This window comes from Oncorhynchus nerka, linkage group LG21 (genome assembly GCF_034236695.1).
Source record: "Oncorhynchus nerka isolate Pitt River linkage group LG21, Oner_Uvic_2.0, whole genome shotgun sequence".
NCBI classification, from domain to species: domain Eukaryota; kingdom Metazoa; phylum Chordata; class Actinopteri; order Salmoniformes; family Salmonidae; genus Oncorhynchus; species Oncorhynchus nerka.
This window is the reverse complement of record NC_088416.1, coordinates 14003698-14012434: the sequence shown is the minus strand read 5'-3', so window position 1 is coordinate 14012434 and position 8737 is coordinate 14003698. Positions and strand designations below refer to the sequence as shown.

General features: G+C 40.4%; 1 long non-coding RNA gene across 2 annotated transcripts; it reads left to right on the top strand.

The window, feature by feature from the left end:
* The first annotated feature begins 1056 nt into the window (after positions 1-1056).
* On the top strand, positions 1057-7349 carry LOC115122202 (uncharacterized). 2 transcript variants are annotated; one of them, XR_003862430.2, is made up of 5 exons: positions 1060-5872; positions 6347-6394; positions 6506-6636; positions 6723-6802; positions 6937-7349. It is a non-coding gene; the product is annotated as an uncharacterized LOC115122202 (long non-coding RNA). The 2 variants fall into 2 exon arrangements; XR_003862429.2 differs by having other exon boundaries at positions 1057-5872; positions 6506-6802.
* Positions 7350-8737: the final 1388 nt, after the last annotated feature.

The following is an 8737-nucleotide window of genomic DNA, read 5'->3' as shown; positions in this document are numbered from 1 at the left end:
TGGGTTTCAGACAGCGTGGGCGTCGGCTGGAGTGGCATCATCATAATTCTTGCTGGGCGATCAGGTGTTGAAGAGGGAGGGTTGGTGGATACTTCCACTCCACTTTCAGTAGTATTTGAGGGAACTTGATAGTAGAATAGGTGCATCCTGTGTCTACCAGGAACTGATGGGGGACACCCTCAACTTCACACATCATATTTGGTTCAGTGTGCTGTTGAAAATGTTGTCTCCCTTCTCCTGCCGTGGGTGGTGGGCATCTACATGGCCAGGGCATGGTGTTCCCTGCCATACTTTGGAACTGTGGTTGGTTGTAATCTTGCTGTTGCTGCTGCATGTGATTAGGAGAGGCTCCTCCTCTTCCTCTCCCTCTTCCTCCACGTCCTCTTTCTCTCCATTGTTGTTGATGTGGGGAGAGTGGTTTCGTGCAATATCTGGCATAGTGACCGGGAATTCCGCAGTTATAACACTGGTAGTTTCCCCGTCTGTATGGTCCTGTGTAGGGGCCCCGTTGAGGCCATTGCTGTTGCAGGATAGACTGCTGTGGGGGAGGATATTGGGGTGGTGGGGCTGCCTGCTGTTGGATCATCTGAGAGACAGTCTGTGCTACGATCTGAGTGATATCTGGCTGCTCCCCTTGGTCTTGAGTTTCTTCTGCTATCATTTGTTTGGGCGTGGTGGCTGCAGACATTTTATCTAATTCGTCTGATAATGTGTATAATGCGTTTATCTAAGTTTTAGTCAGTCCTTTGTGTGGCTTATTTCTATCTTTGTATACTCAGCCCGTCTCTGTTCGAGACCTGGGATGTACTATAGTGCTAGCTCAGAGTTCTCCCATGCGCCCCCACCCTTGCACAGATCAGTAATGTGGCGGTTACGTGTGTGCCTCTCCGGCAGTAATTTGAATTTGTTCAGTGATTTAGTTAAGTATTTTCTAGAAATGATTCAGCGATTTCCTTTTGGAACAATATATCAGTGAATATATGCGGTTCTATAACAATCATCAGAGTAATTCTAGCCCTGTAGGAAATATAGAAGAACTCACAAAATGTTCTGCGAATTATTTAAATACTTTCTGTAAATAATTCAGTAACTGCCTTTATGAACCTATATCAGTAAATTCAAGCGATTCTATAACAATTGTCAGAACAATTTTAAACTTTAGGCAATATCAACAGCAATGAAAAAAGCGAAAATCAGTGTTCGAGGCCAGCGGCTGTCAATCAAGGTTGCACGGCGATTTGGCTACTAAAGTAGCTTTGTCTATCAGCACGTGTGCATAATAGCCCAGGTACGTATCTCAAATGTTTCTCTCAATTTAATTTCCCCGGTCTCAAAATCATGGAACGTCAACTCTGGTTATATTATGTTATTGTTTGATGTGCAATGGTCACATCATTCCCGATCTCTGTCTAGTGGAACGCCAAACTTACATATCCTATATCTACTCGACTACACCTCTTACATAACCTGTTAAATAGTAGACAGCTTTTTAATAGGGCATTTTTCATGCAGATTCATTCAATCCAACCACACCTCAACAAGACCTATTCGTTATCAATAGGACATTTTACTTGCAGATTCGGTTCATCTATAATTCAACTATAACCACACCTCCACAAGACCTATTCGATCGTACACAACGTATCAATAGGACATTTTACATGCAGATTCGGTTCATCTATAATTCAACTATAACCACACCTCCACAAGACCTATTCGATCGTACACAACGTATCAATAGGACATTTTACATGCAGATTCGGTTCATCTATAATTCAACTATAACCACACCTCCACAAGACCTATTCGATCGTACACAACGTATCAATAGGACATTTTACATGCAGATTCGGTTCATCTATAATTCAACTATAACCACACCTCCACAAGAAAGACCTATTCGATCGTACACAACGTATCAATAGGACATTTTACATGCAGATTCGGTTCATCTATCACCACATTCATTCGTATGAAATTCTCATTGAATTTCCAACATCCATAATCGTGTCCTTTATATGTTAAAACACAGCCTCTATTTAACGTCACCTCTATACACAAACCTAATATATATATAATTTGGACAGTTTTCTATGCAGATTTGCAAAATGTTGCGTATAATCTTTCAAGTCAGCCTGATAAAATATTGAACCATTTGTGTACCAAGATATCTTGAAATATGATATTAGGTCTGTATGTAAGCAATTCTTCCTTTGGCCGCCTCTCCTTCCAGTTCTCTGCTGTTAATGACTGGAACGAACTACAAAAATCTCTGAAACTGGAAAAACTTACCTCCCTCACTAGCTTTAAGCACCAGCTGTCAGAGCAGCTCACCGATTACTGCACCTGTACATAGCCATCTATAATTTAGCCCAAACAACTACCTCTTCCCCTACTGTATTTATTTTGCTCCTTTGCGCCCCATTATTTCTATTTCTACTTTGCACATTCTTTCATTGCAAACCTACCATTCCAGTGTTTTACTTGCTATATTGTATTTACTTCGCCACCATGGCCTTTTTTTTGCCTTCCTTATCTCACCTCACTTGCTCACATTGTATATAGACTTATTTTTCTACTGTATTATTGACTGTATGGTTGTTTTACTCCATGTGTAACTCAGTGTTGTTGTATGTGTCGCTAACATTTACAATAGCAAATGTCAATTTACAACAAAAAAAAAGACATTTTCGTCTTTTGAGCTTCTAGTCATGAAATCTATGCAGCCAACTCAATCACTTTTTATAGCTACTGTTTACAGGCCTCCTGGGTCATATACAGCGTTCCTCATTGAGTTCCCTGAATTCCTATCGGACCCTGTAGTCATAGCAGATAATATTCTAATCTTTGGTGACTTTAATATTCACATCGAAAAGTCCACAGACCCACTCCAAAAGGCTTTTGGAGCCATCATCGACTCAGTGGGTTTTGTCCAACATGTCTCTGGACCTACTCACTGTCGCAGTCATATCCTGGACCTAGTTTTATCCCATGGAATAAATGTTGTGGATCTTATTGTTTTTCCTCATAATCCTGGACTATCCGACCACCATTTTATTACGTTTGCAATTGCAACAAATAATCTGCTCAGACCCCAACCAAGGAACATCAAAAGTCGTGCTATAAATTCACAGATAACACAAAGATTCCTTGATGTCCTTCCAGACTCCCTCTGTCTACCCAAGGACGCCAGATGACAAAAATCAGTTAACCACCTAACTGAGGAACTCAATTGAACCTTGCGCAATACCCTAGATGCAGTTGCACCCCTAAAAACTAAAAACATTTCTCATAAGAAACTAGCTCCCTGGTACACAGAAAAAACCCGAGCTCTGAAGCAAGCTTCCAGAAAATTGGAACCGAAATGGCGCCACACCAAACTGGAAGTCTTCCGACTAGCTTGGAAAGACAGTACCATGCAGTATCGAAGAGCCCCCCCACTGCTCCTCGATCATCCTATTTTTCCAACTTAATTGAGGAAAATAAGAACAATATGAAATTCCTTTTTGATACTGTCGCAAAGCTAACTAAAAAGCAGCATTCCCCAAGAGAGGATGGCTTTCACTTCAGCGGTAATAAATTCATGAACTTCTTTGAGGAAAAGATCACGATTATTAGAAAGCAAATTACGGACTCCTCTTTAAATATGCAGATTCCTTCAATGCTCAGTTGTCCTGAGCCTGCACAACTCTGCCAGGACCTAGGATCAAGAGAGACACTCAAGTGTTTTAATACTATATCTCTTGACAAATGATGAAAATTATCATGGCCTCTAAACCTTCAAGCTGCATACTGGACCCTATTCCAACTAAACTACTGAAAGAGCTGCTTCCTGTGCTTGGCCCTCCTATGTTGAACATAATAAACGGCTCTCTATCCACCGGATGTGTACCAAACTCACTAAAAGTGGCAGTAAAGCCTCTCGAGGCCAAACCTTGACCCAGAAAGTATAAAAAACTATCGGCCTATATCAAATCTTCCATTCCGCTCAAACATTTTCGAGAAGGCTGTTGAGCAGCAACTCACTGCCTTCCTGAAGACAAACAATGTATACGAAATGCTTCAGTCTGGTTTTAGACCCCATCATAGCACTGAGACTGCACTTGTGAAGGTGGTAAAATACCTTTTAATGGCATCAGACCGAGGCTCTGCATCTGTCCTCGTGCTCCTAGACCTTAGTGCTGCTTTTGATACCATCGATCATCACATTCTTTTGGAGAGATTGGAAACCCAAATTGGTCTACACGGACAAGTTCTGGCCTGGTTAAGATCTTATCTGTCGGAAAGATATCAGTTTGTCTCTGTGAATGGTTTGTCCTCTGACAAATCAACTGTAAAGTTTGGTGTTCCTCAAGGTTCTGTTTTAGGACCACTATTGTTTTCACCATATATTTTACCTCTTGGGGATGTCATTCAAAAACATAATGTTAACTTTCAATGCTATGCGGATGACACACATAATGCATTTCAATGAAACATGGTGAAGCCCCAAAATTGCCCTCGCTAGAAGCATGTGTTTGACATAAGGAAGTGGATGGCTGTAAATGTTCTACTTTTAAACTCAGACAAAACAGAGATGCTTGTTCTAGGTCCCAAGAAACAAAGAGATCTTCTGCTGAATCTGACAATTATCTTAATGGTTGTACAGTCGTCTCAAATAAAACTGTGAAGGACCTCGGTGTTACTCTGGACCTTGATCTCTCTTTTGAAGAACATATCAAGACTTTTTCAAGGACAGCTTTTATCCATCTACGTAACATTGCGAAAATCAGAAACTTTCTGTCCAAAAATGATGCAGAAAAATTTATCCATGCTTTTGTTACTTCTAGGATAGACTACTGCAATGCACTACTTTCTGGCTACCCGGATAAGCACTAAATAAACTTCAGTTAGTGCTAAATACGGCTACTAGAATCCTGACTGGAACCAAACAATTTGATCATATTACTCCAGTGCTAGCCTCTCTACACTGGCTTCATGTCAAGGCAAGGGCTGATTTCAAGGTTTTACTGCTAACCTACAAAGCATTCCATGGGCTTGCTCCTACCTATCTCTCTGATTTGGTCCTGCCGTACATGCCTACACATACGCTACGGTCACAAGATGCAGGCCTCCTAATTGTCCCTAGATTTCTAAGCAAACAGCTGGAGCAGGGCTTTCTCCTATAGAGCTCCAAACTCATGTGAAGGTGAACGGAAAGGCTCTGGAGCAATGAACCGCCCTTGCTGTCTCTGCCTGGCCAGTTCCCCTCTTTCCACTGGGATTCTCTGCCTCTAACCCTATTACAGGGGCTGAGTCACTGGCTTTACTAGGGCTCTTTCATACCGTCCCTAGGAGGGGTGCATCATTTGAGTGGGTTGAGTCACTGATGTGATCTTCCTGTCTGGGTTGGCGCCCCCCTGGTTTGTGCCGTGGTGGAGATCTTTGTGGGCTATACTCGGCCTTGTCTCAGGATGGTAAGTTGGTGGTTGAAGATATCCCTCTAGTGGTGTGGGGGCTGTGCTTTGGCAAAGTGGGTGGGGTTATATCCTTCCTGTTTGGCCCTGTCCGGGGGTATCAGCCGATGGGGCCACAGTGTCTCCTGACCCCTCCTGTCTCAGCCTCCAGTATTTATGCTGCAGTAGTTTATGTGTCGGGGGGCTAGGGTCAGTTTGTTATATCTGGAGTACTTCTCCTGTCCTATCCGGTGTCCTGTGTGAATTTAAGTATGCTCTCCCTAATTCTCTCTTTCTCTCTCTCGGAGGCCCTGAGCCCTAGGACCTTGCCTCAGGACTACCTGACATGATGACTCCTTGCTGTCCCTAGTCCACCTGGCCGTGCTGCTGCTCCAGTTAACTGTCCTGCCTGTGATTATTATTATTTGACCATGCTGGTAATTTATGAACATTTGAACATCTTGGCCATGTTCTGTTATAATCTCCACCCGGCACAGCCAGAAGAGGACTGGCCACCCCACATTACCTGGTTCCTCTCTAGGTTTCTTCCTTGGTTTTGGCCTTTCTAGGCAGCTTTTTCTAACCACTGTGCTTCTACACCTGCATTGCTTGCTGTTTGGGGTTTTAGGCTGGGTTTCTGTACAGCACTTTGAGATATCAGCTGATGTACGAAGGGCTATATAAATTAAATTGATTTGTCTCGAACTGCTTTGCTTTATCCTGGCCAGGTTAAATAAATGTCAGTACTGTTACTGTATTGGCTATTGCTTTCTCCAATATGTTCTTCTATTTTGCATTACATTGTATGTCGATGCCATTTATCTTTCAATATTTATTTAATATATATATATATATATTTGTTTTAATGCTTGTAAGACTATTCTTTGACACATTTTCTTTTCCTTTGAAAGTCTTATAGGACAGAACATGGACACAATGCAATTGGGATCAAGAAGAAGGTACAGATATGTTGTAGGACATCTGCATTTGAAGTATACATTTAACCTACATAGCAGTCAATACAAACTGAAATCTATTAGCAAAGAAATGTGTGCAAATTATCTTCTCAGAAATGAATCAAGTCCATGGAATGGATATAGACAAAAATATAATTCAAGGACTATCAGAGGTAGAGAGGCGAGGCAGGGGAGAGGACATCACCCTGCTATTTTGACAGTCCCTTAAGGACAATACAGAAAAGGTATTTGCTCTTATTCCTTCCCTTTCTCTAATGTATTTTGTCCTAAACTTAACAAGTGTAGTAAGATCATTGCTTTACTTTACTAGGACTGGAGACTACAGCAGTGATTCTGCTCTTGCCCTATCGCTTCAAAGAGGTCCCGAGTGGCCTTTATGTCCATGACAAGGTATGCCTATGCACAAACCATCTGCTTCTTCATTAACATAGGTGTTCATGCTTATATAAAACTACAGCTTAACATTTGTTATTTTCTTTTTTAATTGTATGTGTATTAATCTTTTCTTACTTTTGTTGACACAGATTTCACCGCTCTTCACTCCTTTGCTGCACATCGGCGGAAATCCATTTCACCATGAGTGAAATCTCGCTGGCCTTTTATGGGGAGAACATCAACGCCCTGCAAACTTCCTAACATAACTAAGTGAATATGATATACACACTAAAGCTTAAAAAATCTGTATTTAGCATCAAGTCTACAATATTGTTCGTTTACCTATGATTCATTTTTAATGTATGTTGTTTTTTATTGTTTTATTGTTTATTTGATTTATTATTGTATTTTTAAAATTCATGAAAAGCACTAAACAAAGTAGTGGTATTATTCGTTATGGTCTGACATGTCGCAATTTGGTAATGTGTTTTGTTTGGTCAATTGTTTTGTTAATATTAATTCACATTTGTGGTGCCACTAAATAAATAATTATTTAAGTCAATATTGTTATTAAAATATGTTTTTATAATGGAGGGAGGGTGGACAGGGAGTTTAAAAAATGAACCCCAAAAGGTTCTTCAAAGAACTTATAGGGGTTCCCACAAACGGTTCTTCAAATAACTTTTAAGGATACTCCAGGAACCTTTACTTTTTAGAGTGTATATTGATAAAAGTCACCTTGTCCGAGAGACATTTACATAGTTATGCACAGCCAAATTTGGGATGACTATTTTGGGGGCGAAATAGTGGCCACAACAGACAGACCTGATATTGCCCCATAATTCAATGTCCTTGGACATCACATGCTGAGTGGGTATGACCAAAGTTATTCTATTTAGCTACACTTTGTAGTAAATTTTTACACTATAATAAATGTTTCTGGTGCCACATCGCCCGTTTTCAAAGAGAGTCGTTGGTTTTTAAGGGCAGTCGCTTTTGAGTATTTTCTCAACTGCGATGCCAACTCCAGTCAGCAGATGGCGATGTGTGTCTTTCAGGTGATTCTGCCACTTTGACGTATAATCTAGTGGACGGGACGCTTCTTCAACATCAACAGCAAGTCAGCCACCTTGGTTCACTCTAACTTTATGGAAAAAGGTTTATTCAATAAGTCTAGCAACTCCTCTCATACTGGGAAGAACCCCCTAGGCATTAAGGGCAGTTTTATTTCAAATGTAGTAACCGGACAGAGAAAGTCTAATAAGCGTTTTATCGTTACATTTAGGGTAACTTACCCTAAAGTGGACACACTCCCATCAGTTTCTGAGACAACTGCCCAGACTTTGTAGACTGTTTAATAATGCTTAAACCTCATCTTTATCAAATTATCCATTTAAGATACCAACTCAAAACATACGTTTGTCTACATATGGGTTGTTTAATTTGTATCTAATTATATTCCCAGTATTACTTTATCATATCACTAGTAATCATTATACACACATAAAATTCATCATGTTTTCATATATTCACAGAATCCATGTAAAAAATTCTCATGTACTCACGACAACCATTCCATTTGCTTTTTCAAGGACTCTCCATAGCTATGACGCAGCTCTCCAAACTCCCAGCGGAACCAAAAATAAACTTTTGTTTAACGGACAATGACCATGGGATCCTCAACGGTTCTCTAACCTCCCAGAGACCACGGCAAAATCAAGCCTCCCAGCTACTTTCTAAAATATCATCCAAATTTCAATCATCTGATTAAGCATATTTCTATATGTTACTATCCAAACGTCAGATTAAGACTCATTTCCACAACTCTCAAATCACAGTCACACAACTCTCATATCAGTCCCACAGTGATATTCCCAAACATACCTAATCAATTAGTTATTTTTCAACAATATTTTAACCTGCAGGAATAATTTCACATTTTTATCTCAT